The sequence below is a fragment of the Cynoglossus semilaevis genome, chromosome 10, assembly GCF_000523025.1.
Source record: "Cynoglossus semilaevis isolate Cse_v1.0 chromosome 10, Cse_v1.0, whole genome shotgun sequence".
NCBI classification, from domain to species: Eukaryota; Metazoa; Chordata; class Actinopteri; order Pleuronectiformes; family Cynoglossidae; genus Cynoglossus; species Cynoglossus semilaevis.
In genome coordinates this window covers 4,826,074-4,840,255 of record NC_024316.1, presented here as the reverse complement: position 1 = coordinate 4,840,255, position 14,182 = coordinate 4,826,074, and the positions used below count along the sequence as shown (strand labels likewise).

The following is a 14,182-nucleotide window of genomic DNA, read 5'->3' as shown; positions in this document are numbered from 1 at the left end:
GTAGACTGTAAACCTACAAGGAATTTGGTGAGGTGATCTACAACATAATGGCATTAAATTTAAGTACAGGGAAATAAAGAAAGAGAAGCAATTACTGTAGAACAGTGATGAAGAAAACATCATACAAATAAGTAAAGGTTTGATACCTTACAAAGGTGGAAAAATAAGGACTTGTATAAGTACAGTAGTATTTTCGTCACGTCATTTTGAAGTTCAGGCAGATGAAATATTTTAACAACTTTCTACTAACATGATACATATAGAGTATTGTCAAAAGAAAAGAATACATTTGTAATTGCAAATCAATGTGTTACTTTCTCTTACTTATCATAGCAGTTGCACAAGTGAAGTTATATTTTGCATGGTTTTTTTTTACTCTCAAAATTGGGACATTACTGTAGGAATTAGTTATGGACGTCTATTTGTGGTTGCGCAACATCACTTTCGTTTAAAACATTTTATCTGTACGTAGGGTTTTTGGAATACTCAAATAATGACAACTGGCATGAATGCATAAAGAAATTATAATATTATCAACTCACCCAGACCCTCTACGGTTTTCATCTGTAAACGCCTTTTTATGTCCGTTAAATTTTAGAATCAGCGGAAGTAACTATTTCGTATTAGCAACTAACGCGAGGAGGGACAGCAGCCACCATTCTCTACAAACTTTCAATCTTACCGCGGATGGAACCATGGTTACACCGCCGACTAACGTAAACCGTAATGTACTTTTCTGGTACCCTTTACAGCACTTAACTGCATTGTAACATTTTTATTCGTAACAAGAAACATTACATATGAAGCAGTGAAAGGCTAAAGCATTTTAAAGGTAGATGTTTTTATCAGGACCCTCGAGCTGCAACCCTAGAATCATCCCCATTTTGGTACGATCCGAGTTGACCCCATTGGTCAATTCGAGGCATTTAATAAATGCAGTTTGGAAGAGAGGGGCCTGTAGGACGATATTATATAATATCACTTTCTTAAAAATTGATTTATTAAACCTTTGCCACATTGCTACAATTAAACTTGCTGCCTAAAAATGGGCATTTTAGTTTTTGATAAAATAATAATAATAAAAAATTTACAAAACGAATTTGCATTGTACCTACTGAGGTATCATTGGACCTATGAGTTACAATTTAAAAAAACATTATTACACAGAAAAAAACAGTTGAAAGGAAGCTTCTATTTATACACAAAAACTGACTTATATTCGAAGCAAATAACATGAGTTCTTGGGTTGAATGGTGGGCAGTTGTGTATAAGTTCAGTATAGGAACCTGCCTCTCTTATGTTTTCACTCAGTCTTAATGGAGGAGGCTTAGGCCATTGTAGAGAGTTGAGGAAAACAAGCTGGCAGATGATCTAATGTTTTGGCAACAAGCTGTTTTAATTAACTAAATCAGAGTGACCTCAGCGTTAAGAGAAGCAGAGTGTTCTCCCATTTCTTTCACCACGTGCGTGCAGTTGGACCGATGCAACACTTCCCACGTTTAGAACTTCCCACAGGACAATTGTTGCTTTCTACTAATCAGAAATCCAAGTTTTACTTCCTCTACATGTAGCCACTTAAAGCTGAAAACAAGAGACTCGGTGTCTGGGTAGGTGTTAATACATAGTCACAGTCCCACTGAGGTTGTATTGCAGTTAAACTGTTGCCAGGGAAAGTTAGTGCTGGCTGCTTAGGCAGTATAATTTATTAGAGAAAAATGCTTTCCTTAGGTGTTTTTTCAATAAGACTTAGTCCTTGCTACATCTTATTTATCTATAGCCTTGTACTGTATGGGAAGAAGTTTTGACTTTTATGTATCTCAACAGGAATTTCCAGATCCTTCACTGATTTTTTACTTAGACATTTTAATAAGACACCTCTGTTTCTGTCGTCCTGTAGTGCCAAACATAATCTCCTTGGATCATATTCCAGACTAGACAAAAACAATGTCCATGTAACAGAAACTGATGTAGCCATCTGGGTGGAAATTTAAGACTGCAAATCATCCTTGATTTTGGAAGAAATATATTTTTTAAAAGGATTTACTTTTTTTGGCATCATTGCTGAACGACTGCATTGTTAGAGAAATATCACCTGATCTGTAATGAAGTGCAAGAGGGCTTTATTATATTTACTTTAAATGGACTAAAATGCAAATTGTATTAAACTTCTATTAAACCCTATTGAAGTCAGATTCCATTAGCTTCCCTAGTATAGCACTTGTTCAGCCTTTGTTCACTGCAGGAGAGGAACCGTCTGAGAGGCGGAACCAGGTTCAAGTTGACAGTTCTTAATATACATCAGAAACAGTGAAAATCTGCAGTTAGTCTTCACTATAATTAATTATAATTATATGCCTTTGTTCTTGTTCTTTGTTTTTCTTGTCAGCCAGCTAGCAATCTGCGCACGATGCACTGCATACTCACAACATCAGAATCTGCGAAAAGTATTTATTTCTGTTTTTTTGTTTTGTTTTTTTTAAATAGTGTGAAACGACTAAGACTTGGCCTTTAATTCGAGGAAGCCTGATATAAATATGCAACTGGGGGAGTATGTAACCATGGGGTACTAAGTGTTGAGCCTGACAGTATCTAATTAGCAGTGACAGTTTTCTAAAAAGAAAAACTGTTTTACATTGAGTAACTGCAGAAGATTGGGATTTTTTTTATTGGTGTAGAAGGAACAAAGAGCAGAAATTTAAATTTATTTTTACACAGCAACTGTCAGTGTTACTCACATTACAAAACAAGAAGAAGCCCTGCGATGCATAGGCTCATAAACAAACAGAGCTACTTTGAAACCAGCAGACCACATATCATGTTTTTTAGGGAACCTACTTGGGGGGCTGCAGATGGCGCTGTCCAGTTCTTATATACAGCCTATGGATAAAACAGGTGAATGAATGTGCTTTGAAGTACAGGGCACATGTTTTCCCACCATCCTCACTTCCTGACTGTTTGAAACACAGAGCTCCTATCCCTCGCTGCCTATCCCCTCCAGACCCTTGGTGGCAGGCTGTTTTTGAAACCAGCAGAGACACCGGGAAAACATTCTTCTCCTCACAAGAGGCCGCTGTGATGGCACAGTGGGGGCTCCAGAGCAGTGGGTTTCAAGACTTTCAGCTAAAACCTGTGAGCTAAACGTGGCTTAGTGAGAGGCAGCACATGTGGGTTCCTAAGGACCATCTCAGCATGTGGAACCCTTGGTAGGTCGTAGTTGGCGAAACAGTGGAGGCCATATGGTTTGTCCACAAATTGATTTTATTTTAAATTCAAATTAGTGTAAATGGAGGTGATTCATATGTTCCATATCAAATATGTAAGGAGGTAAAGAGATAAATGTGTCTAACAGAATCTCTCGTTTTTATAATGCAGCGTTAAAACAAAGACATTTTGGAGCCCGTCCTTGTTATCTCCTCATGGTCGGGAAGTGTCTAAGCTGTATGGTTATGTCTTTATTTATCAAATCTACTGCAGTGTTTTGCTCTTTTGTTCCACCTCTGCCCCACAGGGGTGCCAGGTCTGAATGTGTCTGGTTACATAAATTAAATCTTTTGCCTCCTTTATCCACAACCCAGCATCAAATCAGACCGAACAGTCTACATCACTGCTGCTAAAAACAACACAGAGTCTCAAAGGGCAAATATTGTTAGTCTGATTCAGCTCTGGGCACTTTGCTTATCAGCTAAAGTTCTGTTTCTGCTCGTCCATTTGCCAGTAATAACAATAATAAACATGGCCGACTTGCTTGTTATGTAACACGATTAAACCCCCTTTCCCTCGAACAACAGTTTCCACAGCATTACTTTTAACAAACAGCCAGTTAAAGGAAACTCTGACTCACAGTTAAAGGCAAGCTCAAAGCTCCACCTGAGCCAGGCTATTGTCTATTTACCTCTTTCCAGTCCGTGAGCAGGAAGCTAATAAGAGCCCAGACTCCGACCCTTGTTTGAACTACAGTACATCAGAGAAGAGGAAATCATTCAGGGTCCCCTGGAAGATGTAGTATCATTGGCTGTTGTTTTTGGCCTCATGTGGCCATAATATACATCAACACAACAGGTGCCAGAGTTCATGAGAAAGATGACGCATCAATGGAGGAATAGCTATATATTTAACAACTCAGTGAGACAGGAAGGAATTGTATAATTTCTCTAAAGAAGACAAAGAGGCTCTTTTTACTGACAGTCTCTGGAAAGATTTGAAAGCATTAGCCGAAACTAGGATTTAAAATTAAAACAACACATTATTTATAGCACTTTTTCCATTAAACCCTTACTACAAGAATATGGCAAGATTTTCATGTCGAAATATCCCGGAAAACCCAAGTACAGAAAGAGAGAATGCACAGCATACCATAATGCAGTATAGTACATTATAGCATATAGTGGTGCAGTACAGTGCAGTGTAGTACACGGACATTAATATAGTGCAGTATTGTGTCGTAGAACACAGTACAGTATTACATGTCTTACAAGTCAAAGTTAAAGTAAATCATAGTAAAGCATGGCAAAGCAGAATATAGTTTAGTTTCCTAGAGCAAAATACAATACAGTTAGAAAGTGTACGATAAGTATGCACATTTTAAAATAAATTCTAGTCCGGTTAGGTGTACAGTATTGTCAAGTAGTAGTATTTTGTATTTGTGAAATAATTGTGCATTTGCCATAAAGGCAAAAGAGCATTTGCCTTTACATTAAGAAGGTCGTTGGTTCTATCCCTGGTTTTTCTGCATACAGTTGGCCTGTTCTGCCTGGTTTCCGTAGTAATGTATGTTAAACTAAGGCCTCTTTCCGTAGCCCTCCTGAGCTTTACATACGTCTATAGAAGTGTTTTTCAACCTTGGGGTCACGACCCCATGTGGGGTTGTATGGAATTCAGGTCATTAATAGTGTGTTAAAAATATTTTTTCATCTAATTATTTTTTTTGAAATTATGATTAAAAACACCACACACTTAATCAACTGTATTCTTTCATTTTCACTCGTTTACAGCTACTAAAACGTCTCGCCAGAAATTTGTGATGTCAAAATGGGGATGTATAACTTATGCATGGTGAATAATTCACAATTCTAATTTTTTCTAATTCCAATTCTAATCAAGCATCTGTTTTGCCATAAACGACATCTCCCATAATGCACATTGATTTTGTGACCAACATTCAACTGTCTAGGGTTGTGCCCTGCTGGGTTTGGCTCATGATTAAAGATTAAACAGTAGAGAATGGATGTGAAAAAATAAAAAAAAATAAAAAAAGATCATTCATGGTTTCAATCTGTTTGAAATGATCTTCGGCAATAATTTGTCACGTTTGATTCATGTTGTTTTAACCAAGACATGAGGTAAACTCTTTAACACATTGGACTACGGATCCTTACGGCCGTGTTTTGTGATGTTTTGACCATCTTTGTCCCCCAGACTATTCATAGAGCTGATTTCCTGTGATTCAGTGGCTTCTTTGAGAGAAAGCCTTGGCGAGGAGTCAAGCTGTCCATCACCGTGAACAACTCCAACGCTCTCATGCCTTCCACCTCCTCCCTTCACCTTCTCCTCATCAACATTTCTCCATATCCTTCACACCAACTATTTATGGAAGTGTGAGAAAATAAGAGTCTAAAAATAAAACGCCGATGTTTATGTCAGCTTTTTATTGGAACTGAAGTCATTGTTCTTTCAACTTCAATATTGCCATGAGAGGTTTTTTCCTGAGCTGTGCTCTGCTGTTGTTCACCTGACACTTCATAAATCAAGCACAGACATAAGTGTCGCTGGAGATTTATTTCCATACTTCTGTGAATGCTGCCTAACTTCAGGGGAATTGTTGATATAATGGGGACATAATAAGGCACTCACGTGGCCATAATACCATTAGCACATCTGACCTTGTCTGATCTCTGTACAGAAGTATGGTCGGGTTCCAGCTTTTGAGAAATAAAGTACAAATAACATGACCACAACTATCAAACTGATAACAGGCAAAATAACTGCTCAGCGCCTCCAAAAATATTTCACTAGCTGGTCAGGAGGGTAGGTCGTACCAGGCTCAATGTGGGAGTGAAACTGCTTGTGGAAAACCAATATTGGTCCTGTAAGGCATGGGTCCCCAATCCCTGGTACGGGGACCGGTGCAGGTCCATAGGTCATTTATTACCGGACCGTAGTGGGACACATTGAAAAAATGTACTTTAGTTTTACTAATTTGTGTCATTCAAAAAGAATCTGTCATTCAGACTCAACAGAATAAAATCTAAAAGATTTATTTTTATTTTGAAAATGTAATGCTCCTTCAACAATTGCGCGCTATTACCAATTCCCATTTCCCCCGATGCCTTTTGGGATTGGCTCGACTTAATGATCTGAATATCAACTAAGAGGAATCCACAGTCTGTCGACTGCTTCACAACTTCAGAGCCGAAAGAAACATCCAAACACAGTCAGGTTGGGTCTCGAGGTGCAGCATCGTCTGCTCTGGTTGATCTGGGCTGAAGCCGCGAATGTTGGGATAGACAGACAGTGTTTGCTCAGGCGGTGGAAGTGTTGAATTCACCGCAGCATTCTTCTGGGTTTTTATAATGGTAGAGTGCAGCTGCTTTATACTATACCTCCACTCACTGGAATGTGAGAAAAGCGGAAAAAGTGACACACGCATAATAAAAAAAAAGAAGCTGCAAATAAATAAAGTCGAGCTCCTGCATGGGCTCCTAACAAAGGCAAACAAATTTAAATTCTCACACTAACCACCGACGGTTCGACGCGCTAATGCTATTCCTGGGTAGAAAAATATTTTTTATTTGCTGCTTTCTTTATGGTAGATTAAAGTGCTTAATATGGACAAACTAAATACTCCCAACCCGCTGGTTATCCCTTCCTTTTAGATTTAGCTGCAGATAACCTCCATATATTCAACAGAGAACAGTTTTAGTCCCATTGTGTTTATAGATCATTTTGGATTTATTACATGACACGTCCCTTTGACCTGGGATCAATAAAGTCTATCTATCCATCTATTATTACCACAACAATGCAAATCCATGCCAAAGGTTTCAGAAAAAGCAATAAAAGATCAATTTTCTCCTTTTCTCCGCTCCCCTCTGATCCACTTCCTAGCCAGCTGCTGCTTCTCCAACTGCGTCCGAGCGAATGCTGATCCCCAGAGAGGAAAAGAGGGGACGGAGGAAAAGCGAGTGGCAGGATGGAGGGAGGCGACGGATGGGTGCGACTAGACGCTCAAGGTCACAGGTCATGGTTGCCTGGGCCGGGGTCCTTTTGTGTTGAACCCCCCTCCATCACCACTACCTCTCCTATTATAACACACACTCATCCCTCTAAGGTATTACACACACACGTCTAGAGGTCTCTGGAGGGGTTTTTTTTTTAATCACACACAGCCACACAAACACGCACCTCTCTAACGGGCTTTGGGGGTCCCCGTCCGACAGACCCCCACCCACAAACTCATTATTGGTTTTAACTGCGTATGTGTGATATAAGGTGTAGGGTTTAATGGCATCGTTAAGGTCAGAGCCCAGGAGAGGGAACCTCATAACCCTGAACTCCACCCTCACACACACACACGTGTCTTCCATCTTCCATTCTGTTTTCCCTAACTGCTGTTGCTTTTTGGCACACAGTTCTGAGCTAATTAACCAAAGCAGGGCCTGGATCGACATATAGAACGGGACTGTGTATCTTTCTCTACACAGACTCCTGAGAATGACTTTGGAAATGTACACATCTTTGTGGACTTTGTGGTAAGTACAGGGGGTCCTCGAGATACGAGCAAGACTTCGAGCACATTTTTGCTTCCAGATACGAGCGCGCTTACATACGCCGACACTAGGTGGCTGAGCACTCGGAGCAGCCCACGCCACCTCACTTGTTCACTTCACGTGTTCGCCGACTTCCGTACTCATTTCCTGTGAGTCTTCCGTATTGTGTTTTGCATTATTTACATGATTTTCTCTCTATTTTGTGCATTAGTCTTCACGATAGTGATGAGTCCTAAGAAAGTGAGTGGTAAGGATGGTGGTGAGAAGAAAAGCATGATGACCATGGGAATAAAGCATGAAATTGTCGATAATAAAGGACACAAATTAAAGAAAATTAAAAAAAGAAAAGTTAAAAAAAGTAAGTTAAGTTGCTTCTAAGTTTACGTAAGTTACGTAGTATACGTGTAAGGTACGCTACGGACTTAAGTGTCTACGTACGGGCCAACTCTCTTCCCTCCCTCCCTCGTCCTCCTCCACACATGCCACCATTTGCCGCTACTGTATCGTCTGTCTCGATGGTAAGAACTCATAATTAAAATCACATTTTAATTTATATCACAGGAATCCTTATATACTATAATTGTTTTGTGTGTGTATGTCTCTATAGCAATTAAAAACATTTTTTCTATTGTTAGCACTAATAAGGGAGTTTTTTTAGAGGGCCAGAACGGATTAATTTTTTTTCTGTTATTTCTTATGGGAAAAAATGATTCGAGTTACGAGCTCGGTCCTGGAACGGATTATGATTATGATATCTCGAGATTATGATATCTCGAGATTCCACTGTACATTTATTAACAAAGTCTTGTTCCCTCATTCCAGCTCTGTTTTCATTATGGCTCACAAGCACAAGTCTCAGTCTGCTGATGACATCGGCTTCAAAGGAAAGGAAATCCATCTCCATGGAAGTGAAATGAAATATAACCAAACATTCGAACAAAAGGCCAAATAAACGTCGGTCAGTTTCTTAGCTTAGGCCCCATGACCGTCTCCATGATCATCTGCGTTAAAATCATATTGTGATTAACTCCACGTAAAAGCGTTAGTTTCCCGGCCAGGTTCTGTTTTCCTACATATGTTGTGATATGTAATATGTAATTGTATGTAAGCTCAGACTTACAACCAATATAACGGCACATATTTGCAAACATGAACCTATTTTAAATGAACATGGTCTCTGTGATGGCTGCAGTAGAAAATTTAAATGAAGTCATTATCAGTTTTTTTTCCCACCTGCATCTGCTGCGGATGTGTGTCCACTGCCGGGCGGAGACGACGTCCTCATTTATCCCCGAGTCAGGTGTATAGGACCGTGATAACCTGCAGGCCGAGACCAACTCCTCTTTCTTCACTTGACACCTAACGGTGTTATCTGATGCCAGAAAGAAAGAAGGGATTAAGAAGAGAAACAGTGATATATTTTAAATCCATTAATTTCCTGATAAATCCCTGCTGACCCTCTGACGAGTCCTGCAGTGTGTCTTCATCATCATCTCAGTCTGGAGCTCACAGTTCTCAATAATCTGGGACACAGTTGATGCAGAGAACGGAGTCCCAGCTCTAAACATACACAGACATTGTTCCGAAATATAAATTATGGATGTTGAGTTTTGAATAATAAAAGACACGCGATAGATAAAAGGACTGTAAATGTGGATGAGACGCAGGAGGGATGGGAGATATATGACAACAGTGAGCCGTGATGAATATTTCAATGTTTGTTTTTCTCCTTCATAATCACATCCCTGAGTTGACATCACTTAAGGTGTTTTTCTTATCAATTCTCTTACTGACTTTTTTTGAGCAAGGAAATAATATAGTACAAATAGGTCTATTTGCTGTAAAGTGTGCATTAACACTTGGCATTTAACACAATTTTTGGAGAAAATGTTTGATGACAAAGATGTGTGAAAGGAAACGGAGGCAACATTTAACACTGACCTACAAGGAAAACAGCAGGAACCAAAATACTAAACTAAAACAACTTAGTTTATTTAATGGTCCAAACTCAAACCAGGCAGGTAATTCACAACAAACTGAAGGAACACACACCAGAGCAGGCAGGAACCAAGGAGGAACAAGAACCACACACAATATACGATGAACCAAAGCTGAGTGAGTGAAGGAGGAGAGTATTTATACCCAGGTGAGATGAGTGAGACTAACGAGCAGGTGATCACAGGACACAGGTGAGGGCGATGACACATTACCCAGAGAGCCACACAGACCTGACATTGTTATGGTTCATCTCCATCTTCAATGTCTCACTGACACTCATCTTGCAGTTATAAAAAAGTACTAATGAATCTGAAGGTTCCTCCACTGTATCCATGGTTCTCCTCTGGGTTCTACCTCTTGCATCATCTCATCAACAGTCTTAGTTCATGTATAGTCTACGTCAGGGCTGTCAAACTCAAATTCACAGAGGGCCAAAATTAAAAACTGGGATGAAGTTGAATATTGATGTAGAATTTTCTCATATGGAAACTAACTTTAGTTTTGCCTAAACATTGAATCTGGAACAAGAAAAGCTTAATATTATAAAGACATGAGAAATTCAATTTGAAATAAAAAACACTTTTTATTATGTCTCTTTATCTGTAGCGTTCCTTTTTTTTCACAGGCCAACAACAACAAAAAAACAAAATGTATGTGCTATAACATGCATACAGTGCATACACCATTAATCCTACAAATACTGCCAGTATACAGGGCCTATATACTGGGGGGCCAACTCACTCACAACTACACATCTGATATGATCTGCGGAATCTGTGGAAACAAACATGGAGATGAGTGAAGAATTTCAAACAGAGTTTTTTTACCCAGTTCATCAAACCTCAAACAACAGGAAAACACACACTTACATTCAAAACCTCAGTGTAAGAAAAACAGATTCTATCCATTAGTAATTAGCTGCATCCTCACCTCAGCCTACGAGTGACATCTGAAGACTGTTGCCACATGGTTTACTTCTCCGTGACTCAGATGGCTTTCATGTTTATCTAATTTTTTATTTGAGTTTACTGTAAATGTTGCATCAGGGGAGGCCTGGCATGAAGCTAGGTGTTTTGCAACTCACATGGGAGGTGGACGTCATTTTCATTAAATCTCGTTCCTGGCTCTCCCTCATGTTTGGGAATCAGGAGCTGGACATATTCCATCAGAACTACCTGGAACTCTGCCCAGGTGAGTTTGGAAAGAGTTTGTGATTTCTCATTTATTTATTTATTTATTTTGCATGTGTGTGTCTGGCTGTGTGGACGTCACGTCTGTGGATCAGGAAGTTTGTAGAACCTACTGCTGCTACTTGTGTGGTGTTTTAGCGTTGTGTTTTTGATAAGGAAACGTCTCCTGCGTCTGTGTTTGGATCAGATACCGTCAACAACAAACCAGTTCAGTAGGGTTGTGATCAGCAGCAGTAGTTCACTTCTACTGTTACTGACAGAAGTGCAGCACACTGGGCCTTTCTTAGTTTTGCACATGTGCTGAAGGATTTTTAAATATGATTTAAATTCGTAATAAAGGAATACATTTTTGGGGGGACTTTTATTCCCATTTTTTTCTCTGAAGTTTGTTTGTTTATTTACACACACACGTCAAAAACAGGCTGATGAGATGGGACAGGTTCTCACACAGCTAACGTTAAAAGTCAGATGCTGAGAAACTTGGAAGCTTTAAGGAACATGCGTACAAACAAAACTCATCTCATTAGCACCAATTACACTGACTGCTAACTGAAACATTCCTCTCACGTTTGCCCCCAGTCCCTGACTGTTAGCTGCACTTCCACAAAGGAGAAGAGCTGCGCTGTAGATTAATTGGTTAATTAAGTTAATTAGGCCATTGCTGGGCACCCTCTGGGTCGAGGCCCCGGTATTGTTGTTTATGTACGATTCATCACGAGGAGTGAAACCACGCCGACTCCGAGAGGAAGGTTCATGGCTTTTACAGCATTGAGCAAAAGTCCCGTGTGCTGCCACGGTAACCAACCGACACAACGACACTAAGAAGAAGTCCCAAAAGGAAAGAACAGCAGAAGAAGAGCCTCAGTTACTACAGTGTTACGTTTATGTTACATTTTCTCAAACTCTTTACCTGTGACATTTGAACGCATCATGTGAACCAATTTACAGGGGAAGTCCTTGCTTTACGACACCATCAACCTTCAGGGTTTCATTGTTACGTCACCGTCTCCAACGAATGCATTAAGAACGTCTTGCATCATCACTTGGCACTAAAAGTCGCCAGTTAGCTCACGCAGGAACTAGTTTGTGAGCAGAGCGGATTAATATGTCGTCACGTGGCGTTATACTTAGAAGACGGCTTTGTTTACATTGTTTTTTTTGGGGAACTTTTTGCCCTTCATTATGACTCCCAGGCGTAACGTCAGACTCTTCTGATGTTTTTATGTCCTAGATTATGATGTCACCACTGTGTTAGTGACGGTGACTAATGTACAGTATGTGAGTTCAGACAAAAATCGAGTTATGTCGCACCGTAGGAATGGAACTCCCGTGTATAGGTCGAGGACTTGACATGTTAAGCTAGCTGTGGTAGCATAGAGGACAAAAAGGATAATGTGTTTCTCTCATGCCCAGAAAAGGTTTGATCTGTTGTTGCCGATGATGTGAGAATATTCTTAGCCTGTCCAAAGTCCCATACCTCTAGATTAGATTACACATCCAGGGGGCAGAAGGAGAGCTCATGGGTTACTGTACAGACCCATAACACAGTAGGATGAAAGGATGGTAAATCCAGGGAATTCATGATGATGAATTGTTGGATTTACTGCACACGAGGCTGATCACGAAGTGTTCTCTGTGTGTTTGGCTATGTTCGTAGATTATACAGACGGAGTGTAGAACGTTGGCCACTTCACGGTCCTTTCATCCTCGGCCATGTATTGATGTTTTTGTTGGAGTGTAAACCAGTTATGTAGACAAAGGGCAGGAACGCAAAGCAACTGAGCAGAGGACGGCAGGAGTGATGGGGAAGAGGAGTAATGAGGGAGAGAGAGAGAGAGAGAGAGAGGAAGAGGGGCAGTGAGTTAGCATGGGAGCCATGGTACATTGACCCACTTCTTCACAATGCCTCAGGGAGCGAAGAGGAGGGAAAACAGACATTCACGCAAATTCACTGTCACACACATACACGTGTGATCACGAGCCGCCAAGTTCCAGAACTGCTCCACGACATGGACGAGGCCAGAGAAACCGGTCTGGACCAGCTGAGGTCAAACCATGACAGACCACTGAAAAAGAGCATCCACAGAAAGGTCAAGAACCACCATGCTAGGTTCTTCTTCCTCTGACCTACATTCACATTCACAATGTTGGGAATTTTTTTTCCCCCCATTCGACGTCTCGTGACTGAGGGTCTGCTGTGGTGATGAGCTGTGATTGGATGTTAAAGGTTAAATAGCGTGAATTCACAGGATCCTGACATGTTCTGGAGTCAGACACAAATGTGGCTCAATCTGTGGGCTGCGGGGTTCTCAATGTAATTCTCAATTTTTTTCAATGTTTTAATAATAAAGATATTATAAGCATTATTATTAGCTGGACTATCAGGACTCTTAAAACTTGTTTTAATTGTTCATGATCTAGCTAGTTTAAGATCTACTTTTGGGGCATTCTTATTGGTCTACAGCAGGAGCCTGAATCTCCCAGCCCATGGACCACTTCTGGCCCACAAGCCCCATTATTGAGCCCAAAGATAGATGTCAATAATAATTACATTTTTCCTTGACATATGTTTTTTACATTTATTTTCCTCTCTTTTTTTACTCAAGTATTAGTAAGTATTGAGTTTGTCATTTAAAAATGAAAAAAAAAAACATTTATACTCAATGTTTAAGCTATAATAACACTATTTTTTATTTAAAAAATAACATTTTCTAAAATATCTACTAATTTTTATCGCCATTTTATGCAGATTTGAAACACTCCAATTGGTATTATTGCTGTTCAGGTGAAAAATGAAGGTTTTAGTGGGGGTGGCTGTAGATGATGAAAGACATGAAAAAGGTTTTGGTTTCATCAGGTGAACCAGTGTTTAAGCCATAATCTGTTTTCCTCTTGTGTTTCAGCTGACAACCGTGTTTTCAGAGATACTGATCATGTGCCTCAGGCTGGTTCCTGGCCCCAGCACTGACCATGTGTCAGTCCTTCAAACATCTGAGCTGAAAAACACACACATACACCCAAGAAAAAAAAAACCTAAACTAGCCCTTTATCATACCAGACTGACTGAAAACTGACACTCCAGGCTGATATCCGCCCACCTTCTCCATCCTGCAGTTGTTTTGTTATGAAAGCAGATGATGGGTGAGAGGCAAACAAAGAGAAAAGAAAAGATGACAAATGGTAAACGCTTTTTTTTTCTCCTGAGAGATGAAGAAACGTCTCCAAACT

At 40.0% G+C, this 14,182-nt stretch overlaps 1 protein-coding gene across 2 annotated transcripts in view; it reads right to left on the bottom strand.

Moving 5' to 3' along the window:
• The window catches only part of LOC103384690 (protein FAM110A), a 29,655-nt gene extending 19,799 nt beyond the window's left edge, over positions 1-9,856 (bottom strand). Inside the window, exons 1-3 of one of the 2 annotated variants that reach the window (XM_025059087.1) lie at positions 9,819-9,856; positions 9,224-9,326; positions 9,000-9,138 (exon numbers count right to left, since the gene is read on the bottom strand). The gene's annotated coding sequence lies outside the window, so the exon portion shown is untranslated. Of the gene's footprint in view, positions 1-542; positions 589-8,999; positions 9,139-9,223; positions 9,327-9,818 lie in introns of those variants that run through there. The other variant, XM_025059088.1, reaches the window with a different exon arrangement.
• Between the last annotated feature and the right edge of the window lie 4,326 nt (positions 9,857-14,182).